This window comes from Cebidichthys violaceus, unplaced genomic scaffold (assembly GCF_023349555.1).
Source record: "Cebidichthys violaceus isolate CVI_PGR_0920_01 unplaced genomic scaffold, fCebVio1.0.p SCAF_4, whole genome shotgun sequence".
NCBI classification, from domain to species: Eukaryota; Metazoa; Chordata; class Actinopteri; order Perciformes; family Stichaeidae; genus Cebidichthys; species Cebidichthys violaceus.
The window spans coordinates 8,600,361-8,612,405 of record NW_027176594.1 but is presented as its reverse complement, the minus strand read 5'-3'; positions in this window follow the sequence as shown (position 1 = coordinate 8,612,405).

Below are 12,045 nucleotides of genomic sequence, written 5' to 3'. Positions count from 1 at the left end.
TAGGTGTCTGCCCTGGGTTAAGGAAAGCCACACTATCACAAACCTTCCCCAGGACATGCTTGATGGTTGCAACTGAGTGAGCCTGGTCTCGCATTAATGGCATCAGTGCTGAAATGCCAACTTCAAATGGATGGCTCCTGTTCTGCATTGCATGATGGGCTGACCATGTTATGCAGGCAGCATTATCCACATCTTCAATGAGGTAAACATCTTCCAACCAGCCAAATTCTTGTTTCAAATGTGACTGGATTGACTCTGGTGGTGGGAGGGAATTGTATGCTGCTGGAGGAGGGTTGGGATTCTTTGTAATGTAAGCTGGGAGGACATTGGTGAGTGCTTCTGGTAACTCCGGAACTTTATGAACTTTCTTGACTTTCACATCTGACTTCACTTTGGGCACTTCATGTTCTTCACCAGCATTTTCAGTGCTTGGGTGTTAGAAAATGGATATACTTGTACCAGGGAAGGATTTTTGAGCAGTGGTTGCATATGGATTGTGGTCAATGTTGTCCACTGCTGCAGTTGTGAATAGTTATTTCTCAAGACTGGTGGACAGACAACTCCATCTTCAACATACTGTGCAACTGCTTCTCCTAACTGAGCTGAGATCTCTAAGACTCTGTCATATGAGATACTCAGGCCATTCTCATAAAGCATGTCAATGAGTTTCCTCTTTCTGGTTTTTGCAAACACAGACATGCCAACATAGATGGCAAAAGATGTCTCATGGTCCTTGGAATGCCTGTGTACTAAAAAGCACAAAAGCAGTTGAACTGCAGGAGCTGCGATATAGCAAGGTCTGACTTTGATGCTCCATGTTTGAGTTGGGACTTGATGTCTGCGCCATGTTCTATCATGCATACAAACTGGAGAAGAGATGGTGGCACAGCTTGTTCCAGGTCTACATTTTGAAATGTGCTGCTGAAATTGGACTTGTGATGAAGCATGTCCTGTCTGATCATTGCTCTTTCATGCTCTTTAGCCTTCATATAGTCTCGCTCTCTGTTATACAGAGCCACCAAACAAGCGGGGTGATACTTTAGTTCTTGTGCTATGACATCTCCACTGCTAAGTTTGGTAAGGATTTTCCCATCACTGAGTGTTCTTGCACATTCATTTATCTTTTCATTGACTTTCATTGTCATTGCTTCTCTTAACTCGCCTCCTTTGTGCTCACATAGAAAACACTCAAGCGTTTGTGGACATGTCTCTTGAACCTTCCGTGGAAAATTGCTTCTAGCACCATCATCACTACTTGATGCTGGGGTGGATCTTTTCTTGGCTCTGTCTAACTTTGTGTTGTTGAACAACAGCCTGCATCTCTCATGATATTGTGCTCTGTTTTGTCTCAAAGAGTCCTCTATGCCACAACTATCAAGTCTTGTAGGGTCAATTTTGATGGGCAGTGCAGTGAGTGAAACTGGGGAATATTCCTTGCCAAATTCACATAGCCACCATCTCCTCTTTTGGTAGGATTGGCCTGGGGGACTTAAGGTCTTCCTTCCTGTCCTGCTGACATAGGCAACACTTGCTCCAGTTGGTGGTCCGTGACTTACAAGTAGAGATTGCATTCATTGCAAGTCTGACATTGAGGGTCGAGGGTTGATCCTTTTACCACCCTGTAGTGTATAGTGGGCACTTTCCTGTATGGGATGCAACTAAGTTCATGCATTTGCCCTACACTTAGTCTGATCGTTCATCTCGTGTCATAAGTCTGTACACCATCCAGATAACTATAACCCCTGTTATCTTTGGCTCGGCTGTTCCGCGCTGGCACATCCTGTCAATTCAGGTGCGGCTTCCTAACTGATCTAGGGGTTGGTTAGGCAGCATTTGGGATACTAAGTTGTAATAGAAGCTGGTATGAAATTCCAACCTAGCTGACACCAAAACCCCATGCTGAGTTTTATAGCAGTGATGTCACCAAGGTGCCTTGGTAGTGCCAACAATCACTCTGCTAAGAAATACTTGGCTGCTTGATGACAAACTGGAAGTGTTGATTTGAGGACTCGTAAGTTGTCTTTATCCTTTTAGTATATCTCTTTGATCACTTCCATAATGAGAAGATGTCCTCCATCACACACAGACCTTCTGTGTGCTACCCTCATCTAGTTTAGCCCACGAGCTAACGCGGTTTACCGGGGTGTGGCCATTGCCACTACGGTACATTGGCAATTCTTGGAGCCATAGATGAGAGTTGGGACAGTGGTGAAGACCAGTGCCAGTAGTCTATCCAAGGGATGTGGCTGACTGCTGAAACAAAAGGTACTACTTCTACCACCACACCCATCCACCCTATGTGTCAGTGGTTACTGCCACAAATATCAACAACTTAGAAGTTTTTTTCTTTAAATCATCAAAATTGTGCAAAATTTAGAATTTTTTTAGTCAGAAGGCTAAAAAAAGTAGCATATTTAGCTCCAGAATACTTAAAAACATAGGAATAGACACCAAGATCATTCAAATCGGGGAAATACAAACAAATTTTGGGAGGCCCAATTGGCGGCCATCTTGAAAAATAGCCGCCATCTTGGATTTTTTAATGGCCAATTGAGCAGATTTGACCAGATACCTCTGGAGAACAACTCCACCAAATTTCATGCTTGTATCATAATTTGCACGAAATCTATCTGCCCTACTATTATGGGAATTGTAGTCTGTTAACCGGATGCCATGATGGGTTGTAGTCCCTGCTGCAACCACTGGGAGGGGATGTATCTCCCATCGATGACACTCCCTCTCATGACATCACACTTTTTGTTTTCAATTTCAGTTTAGTTTTAATTAGTTTTTAAAGCGGGTTTGCTAGTTTAGTTTAGTTTTTGAAAATGCTTTGTTTGAGTTTAGTTTTTATTAGTTTCAGTATTAGTTTTAGTCTTTACCACGGAATGCAACAGACCAAATCTGCATTTTCTGACAAACAGCATCCGATTTACATGACTTTTACACTATGTGGTTTGCACTTGATATAGAGCAACATAACGCAGGAGATTGGACGTGTTCTGTAGAGCCACACATAGGATACAGAAAGCGGTGGAGTACAGTGATGTGCGGTGAGGTTCGTGGCTGGTGAGGCACTGACACTACATAAATCAGATTTACAAATATATGAACCCAATAGAGTAGCTTAAATCACCATTCTATTGGCAGCTTGCACATTGACTACTGGTTGTTTTTCATATTTCATATCAACATTCTTTACACACACATAGGTAAGGTACATATTTGATTCCACCGGGAGCGTTTCAGAAGCGGAGCGCTCGCGGGCGCCACCCGCGAAAATCGTGACATTCCGCGATAATCTGTGTAATAACCACGGATGTATAAAGAGAACAACAAACACATAATAGGTTACTTTACCTGTCCAACGTTGAATTGCTGTTGATTTGGTCATATTTCTGGTTTTTGAGGCATTTTTAAGCTTAGATATATAATCTTACATGTTTATGGTCAAAGCAAACCATAACATAAGAAGAAGAAGAGAAGTGTAGAAGAAGAGCAACGACAGAACAAGCATAAACCCGACCCGTGGGCTCTCGCTCGCCCTCTTCAGTGAGGCAGAGTAGTGTTTGCCCCTCTCTGCTTTTTCACTGCAGTTTAATGTCAGATCAGCAACACTAAATATGCTCTACACATAGGTGAAATACATTACCTATTCTATGTAAAGAAAGGACATATAATAAAAGTGTCTACAAATATTACAGTGGTGACAAACAATGAGAAAGCAAAAGGCACGTACTCAACCCAGTTAGTGAGGGATTCACAGTCTGAGGTGAGGAACAGCTCGTCACTGCCTCACCTCGTATCTCTTCTCTGTTTGAACAGGACATGCACTAATTCAGTGATTTTGATTATAAAAATGCTTGAAATGATTGGAATCATACATAAATTACATTTATAGCACAGATCAGTAGAGAAATATTTATTTTATTTTAGCATTATTTGTTTTTTACTTTTCATGATGACAGGTCAGGCTCTGCCTCCCCTGACCGCACGTCCCTGGTGGAGTATTTGCAAAGCATAACTTCCAGCGGCAGGCGGTCCACATAGGAAAAAAATGTCAAACTCGCATATGCGTTGTCCGACGGTCGCAGACGTTCCCGGCCGCGCTGGCCGGAGTTCCGCCGGCACCCCCGACGTGTACTAAAAGTGGTACAGCGGAAGATAGACTTAGGCTAGGTATGAAATAAATTGACATCTATGAAATACATTGACAAAGACGAAAACTAAAGACATTTTCTCTATAATTCTATTTTATTTTAATTCATTTTGTAAAGACACAACACAGTTTCAGTTAGTTAGCATTTTTTTTATAAAGCCTCGTTTTTATTTTTATTTCAGTTAACGAAAAGTTTTGTTAGTTTTCGTTAACGATAATAACCTTGATTGGCACTAATAGGCCATCACAAATTTGTTCGTTTCCACATTTATGTTTAAAATAAAAACATAAATTTGAATAGCTTGTATGCATGATTATCATGCAATTGACAGACAATGTTGATATTGGCATTGGTATCAGTTGACGAGGTATGTTTATAAATGGCTGTGGCACAGCCACCCTACTCACTGTACCTTGCACATGTTTAAAATTAAAACATGAATATATGAACCTGTATATTATTTGAATAGCTTAGTATTGAATGCACAATAACAAGGTATGTTTATACATGGCACTAGGTTCAGTTTAATACAAATCACAATTTTATACAATATATATAATAGGGGGTCCCTGCTCCATCTCTCTATCAGTTTGGGGGTCCTTGGCCTGAAAAACGTTGAAGACCCCTGCTCTATAGTAGTTTCTACTAAAACTGAGCAGTATAACATCTATGTAGGAAAGATGTATCGTCAATATATTAGACTGCATTAATTTCAATCTAGGTGTACACAATAAACAGGCAACAGTGTATATTAGAATGACTGCATATTTTTTTCTGCATACGAAAATGTATTATGATTGATCATGTGTTCTTGATGTTTCACAGGAACCAGTAAAAGGGAGGATGGATCCTCTTACATTCCTTCTCATATTAACAGGTAAAGTGGAGGAGATTAAGGGAGACTCCAATTTACGTATAACACTTCATAGTAAAATTATTTGGAATTGGACTGAATTTAAGTTTGCTTATTGTTATATTTTTCTTCCACAGGACTAGTGGGAACATCATCTACAACCACTAATGCAACAACAGGTAACATTATATTATTACTGGACTTTCGCTCAAGACATGTGCTGGAGAATACACTAAAAGTAAAGTATTCACCTGGTGCCACAGGACCAAAACTGGAAGAACAACTTCCCAAATCTGGAAATGAGACCATCCGAGGCGCTCTCCGATTTCCATTATTTTATGCTTGGAAATTGCTTCTAAATGTTTTGTATTTATTTATTTATATTTATAATATAATTTAAACAGTTAATACATTACATTACGGTCATTTAGCAGATGCTTCTATCCAAAGCGACTTACAATTCAGTGTCTATCTACACACCGTAGACACAGCTACGGCAGACATTTTGGGGTTAAGTGTCTTGCTCAAGGACACATTGACATGAGACTAGTAGAGCAGGAGCCTGGAATCAAACCGCCGACCCTCTGATTGAAAGGCGGCCCTGCTCTCCACTTAGCCACGGTCACCCCAATATATTGTTCAATTTGAAGAAAACAAATTGCCTTGGCAATAAAAAAAAGCCTTTCTTTAATGTCGTCAATCGTCGTTTTGTGTTTGTTTTTTTAAAGTATCGGTTCAGGCACCGTTTAGGCACCGGTATCGTTTCAATTCAGACCTACCTCTTCATTACTCAATATGACCTCATTACCAGTCAACAAAATCTCACCACCACTCAACATGAACTAACCACTCGACCCAACCTCACCACCACTCAGTATGACCTCACCACGAGTCAACCCAACCTCACCACCACTCAACAGGACATCACCACCAGTAAATGTGACCTCACTGCCAGCCAACATGACCTCACCAACAGCCAAATGAACCTCACAACCACTCAATATGACATCACCACCAGTCAACCCAACCTCACCACCACTTAACATGACCTCAACACCAGTCAGCTTGACCACTACACCATGTGTAGTGGTCAAGCTCACCAACAGCCAACCTAACCTCACCAATAGTGAACATGACCTCGGCATCAGTTAACCTGACCATACCACCTGTCAACCCAACCTCACCACCAGTCAAAATGACCTCACCAGCAGCCAAACCTACCTCACCACCACTCAATTTGACGTCACCATGACTTGACCTGACTTCACCACCAGCCATTCCAAACTCAACATCCTTAAAAATGGCGTTGCCACCAGTCAATATAAACTCGCCACCACTCAATATGACCTCAGCATGAATCAACATTACCTCACCACCAGCCACCCAATTCCTTTGCATAGTAATCCAAACTCTCCAGCTATCAATATATTGTTTTATTTAATTTATTATTTAATTACTTTAATTACTACTCAATCATCAATAAAATAATTATCACCTTTTCTTGCTTAAATGACAGGTACACTGATCATGGAGCAATCATTTGTCTTTATCGCAATGTTAAATTTGCCATGTCATATTAATTAACAATAAATATTCCATTAATTTCTAGGCAAAGCTAATTCTCCACATGTAAATGAATCATCAGCACCACCAAGAATCACAACTCCTGGCACTCTACATACAACCCCACCTGCAAACATGACCTCAACACCTTTAAACGTGACCTCACCATCGATCAACATGACCTCACCACCGATCATCGTGACCTTACCACCGATCAACGTGACCTCACCATCATTCAACATGACCTCACCACAATTCAACGTGACCTCACCACCATTCAACTTGACCTCGCCACCGATCAGCATGACCTCACCACTAATCAACATGACCTCACCACCGATCAACGTCACTTCACCACCAATCAGTGTGACCTCACCATCAATCAACACAACCTCACCACCAGTCAACATGACCTCATCACCAATCAACATGACCTCACCACCAGTCAACAAGACCTCACCTCCGATCAACATGACCTCAACACCAATCAACATGACCTCCCCATCAGTCAACATAACCTCACCACCAATCAACGTGAACTCACTATCAATCAACATGACCTCACCACCAATCAACATGACCTCACCACAAATCAACATGACCTCAACACCGATCAGTGTGACCTTATCATCAATCAATATGACCTCACCACCGATTAACGTGACCTCACCACCAGTAAGTTTGAGCTCACCATCAATCAACATGACCTCATCACCAATCAAGATGACCTCACCTCCAGTCAACATGACCTCACCTTCGATCAACGTGACCTCAACACCAATCAACATGACCTCACCATCAATCAACATGACCTCACCACCAATCAACATAACCTCACCACCGATCAATGTGACCTCACCACCAATCAACATGACCTCACCACCAATCAGTGTGACCTCAAAATCAACCAACATGACCTCATCACCGATCAACGTGACCTCACCATCAATCAACATGACCTCACCACCGATCAACATGACCTCCCCTTCAGTCAACGTGACCTCACCACCAACTAACTTGACCTCAACACAGATCAACATGACCTCACCACCAGTAAGTGTGAGCTCACCATCAATCAACACAACCTCACCACCAGTCAACATGACCTCATCACCAATCAACATGACCTCAACACCAGTAAACATGACCTCACCACTGATCAACGTGACCTCCCCTTCAGTCAACATGACCTCACCACCAATCAACATGACCTCACCACCAATCAACATGACCTCACCACTGATCAACGTGACCTCACCACCAATCAACATGACCTCAACACCGATCAGTGTGACCTCACGACCAATAAACATGACCTCAACACCAATCAGTGTGACCTTATCATCAATCAACATGACCTCACCACCGATCAATGTGACCTCACCACCAATGAACATCACCTCAACACCGATCAACGTGACCTCACCACCAGTAAGTGTGAGCTCACCATCAATCAACACAACCTCACCACCAGTCAACATGACCTCATCACCAATCAACATGACCTCACCACCAGTCAACATGACCTCACCTCCGATCAACTTGACCTCAACACCAATCAACATGACCTCCCATTCAGTCAACGTGACCTCACCACCAACTACCATGACCTCACTGCCGATCAACATGACCTCACCGCCGATCAACATCGCTTCACCACCAATCCGTATGACCACACCATCAGTCAACATGACCTCTCCATCGATCAACGTGACCTCACCACAATTCAACGTGACCTCACCACCATTCAACTTGACCTCGCCACCGATCAGCATGACCTCACTACTAATCAACATGACCTCAACACCAATCAACATGACCTCCTCTTCAGTAAACATGATCTCACCACCAACTAACATGACCTCACCGCTGATCAACATGACTTCCCCATCAATCAACATGACCTCACCACCAATCAACGTGACCTCCCCATCAGTCAACATGACCTCACCACCGATCAACGTAATCTCCCCATCAATCAACATGACCTCACCACCGATCAACGTGACCTCACTATCAATCAACATGACCTCACCACCAATCAACATGACCTCACCACCGATATACGTGACCTCACCACCAATCAACGTGGCCTCACCATCAATCAACATGACCTCACCACCGATCATCGTGACTTCACCACCGATCAACGTGACCTCACCACTGATCAACGTGACGTCACCATCAATCAACATGACCTCCCTTTCAGTCAACGTGACCTCACCACCAACCAACATGACCTCACAGCCGATCGACATGACCTCCCCATCAGTCAACATGACCTCCCTTTCAGTCAACGAGACCTCACCATCAATCAACATGACCTCATCACCAATCAACATGACCTCACCACCAGTCAACATGACCTCACCTCCGATCAACTTGACCTCAACACCAATCAACATGACCTCCCATTCAGTCAACGTGACCTCACCACCAACTACCATGACCTCACTGCCGATCAACATGACCTCACCGCCGATCAACATCGCTTCACCACCAATCCGTATGACCACACCATCAGTCAACATGACCATACCACCGATCAATGTAACCTCACCACCAATGAACATGACCTCAACACCGATCAACATGACCTCACCACCAATCAGTGTGACCTCACTATCAGTCAACATGACCTCAACACCGATCAACGTGACCTCACCACCAGTCAACATGACCTCATCTGTAATCAACATGACCTCCCCATCAGTCAACATGACCTCACCATCGATCAACGTGACCTCACCATCAATCAACATGACCTCACCACCGATCATCGTGACCTCACCACCGATCAACGTGACCTCACCATCAATCAATATGACCTCACCACCGATCAACGTGACCTCACCATCATTCAACATGACCTCACCACAATTCAACGTGACCTCACCACCATTCAACTTGACCTCGCCACCAATCAGCATGACCTCACTACTAATCAACATGACCTCAACACCAATCAACATGACCTCCTCTTCAGTAAACATGATCTCACCACCAACTAACATGACCTCACCGCTGATCAACATGACTTCCCCATCAATCAACATGACCTCACCACCGATCAACGTGACCTCCCCATCAGTCAACATGACCTCACCACCGATCAACGTAATCTCCCCATCAATCAACATGACCTCACCACCGATCAACGTGACCTCACTATCAATCAACATGACCTCACCACCAATCAACATGACCTCACCACCGATATACGTGACCTCACCACCAATCAACGTGGCCTCACCATCAATCAACATGACCTCACCACCGATCATCGTGACTTCACCACCGATCAACGTGACTTCACCATCAATCAATATGACCGCACCACCGATCAACATGACCTCACCACCGATCAGCATGACCTCACCACTGATCAACGTGACGTCACCATCAATCAACATGACCTCCCTTTCAGTCAACGTGACCTCACCACCAACCAACATGACCTCACAGCCGATCGACATGACCTCCCCATCAGTCAACATGACCTCCCTTTCAGTCAACGAGACCTCACCAATCAACATGACCTCACCACAGATCAACGTGACCTCACAACCAGTAAGTGTGACCTCACCACCAATGAACATCACCTCACCACCGATTAACGTGACCTCACGACCAGTAAGTTTGAGCTCACCATCAATCAACACAACCTCACCACCAGTCAACATGACCTCATCACCAATCAACATGACCTCACCTCCAGTCAACATGACCTCACCTTCGATCAACGTGACTTCAACACCAATCAACATGACCTCAACATCAATCAACATGACCTCACCACCAATCAACATAACCTCACCACCGATCAACGTGACCTCACCACCAATCAACATGACCTCAGCACCAATCAGTGTGACCTCAAAATCAACCAACATGACCTCACAGCCGATCGACATGACCTCCCCATCAGTCAACATGACCTCCCTTTCCGTCAACATGACCTCCCCATCAGTCAACATGACCTCACCATCGATCAACGTGACCTCACCATCAATCAACATGACCTCACCACCGATCATCGTGACCTCACCACCGATCAACGTGACCTCACCATCAATCAACATGACCTCACCACCGATCAACGTGACCTCACCACTCATCAACATGACCTCACCACCGATCAACGTCACTTCACCACCAATCAGTGTGACCTCACCATCAATCAACACAACCTCACCACCAGTCAACATGACCTCATCACCAATCAACATGACCACACCACCAGTCAACAAGACCTCACCTCCGATCAACATGACCTCACCACCAACTAACATGACCTCACCGCCGATCAACATGACTTCCCCATCAGTCAACATAACCTCACCACCGATCAACGTGACCTCACTATCAATCAACATGACCTCACCACCAATCAACGTGACCTCACTATCAATCAACATGACCTCACCACCAATCAACATGACCTCACCACCGATCAACATGACCTCACCACAAATCAACATGACCTCAACATCGATGAGTGTGACCTTATCATCAATCAATATGACCTCACCACCGATCAATGTGACCTCACCACCAATGAACATCACCTCACCACCGATTAACGTGACCTCACCACCAGTAAGTTTGAGCTCACCATCAATCAACACAACCTCACCACCAGTCAACATGACCTCATCACCAATCAAGATGACCTCACCACCAATCAACATGACCTCACCACCAATCAGTGTGACCTCAAAATCAACCAACATGACCTCACCACCGATCAACGTGACCTCACCATCAATCAACATGACCTCACCACCGATCAACATGACCTCCCCTTCAGTCAACGTGACCTCACCACCAACTAACTTGACCTCACCGCCGATCAACATGACGTCCCCATCAGTCAACATGACCTCACCACCGATCAACGTGACCTCACCATCAATCAACATGACCTCACCACCGATCAATGTGACCTCACCACCAATGAACATCACCTCACCACCGATTAACGTGACCTCACCACCAGTAAGTTTGAGCTCACCATCAATCAACACAACCTCACCACCAGTCAACATGACCTCATCACCAATCAAGATGACCTCACCACCAATCAACATGACCTCACCACCAATCAGTGTGACCTCAAAATCAACCAACATGACCTCACCACCGATCAACGTGACCTCACCATCAATCAACATGACCTCACCACCGATCAACATGACCTCCCCTTCAGTCAACGTGACCTCACCACCAACTAACTTGACCTCACCGCCGATCAACATGACGTCCCCATCAGTCAACATGACCTCACCACCGATCAACGTGACCTCACCATCAATCAACATGACCTCACCACCAATCAACATGACCTCACCACCGATCAACGTGACCTCACCACCAACAAACATGACCTCACCACCAATCAGTGTGACCTCACCACCAATCAACATGACCTCATTACCAATCAGTGTGACCTCAAAATCAACCAACATG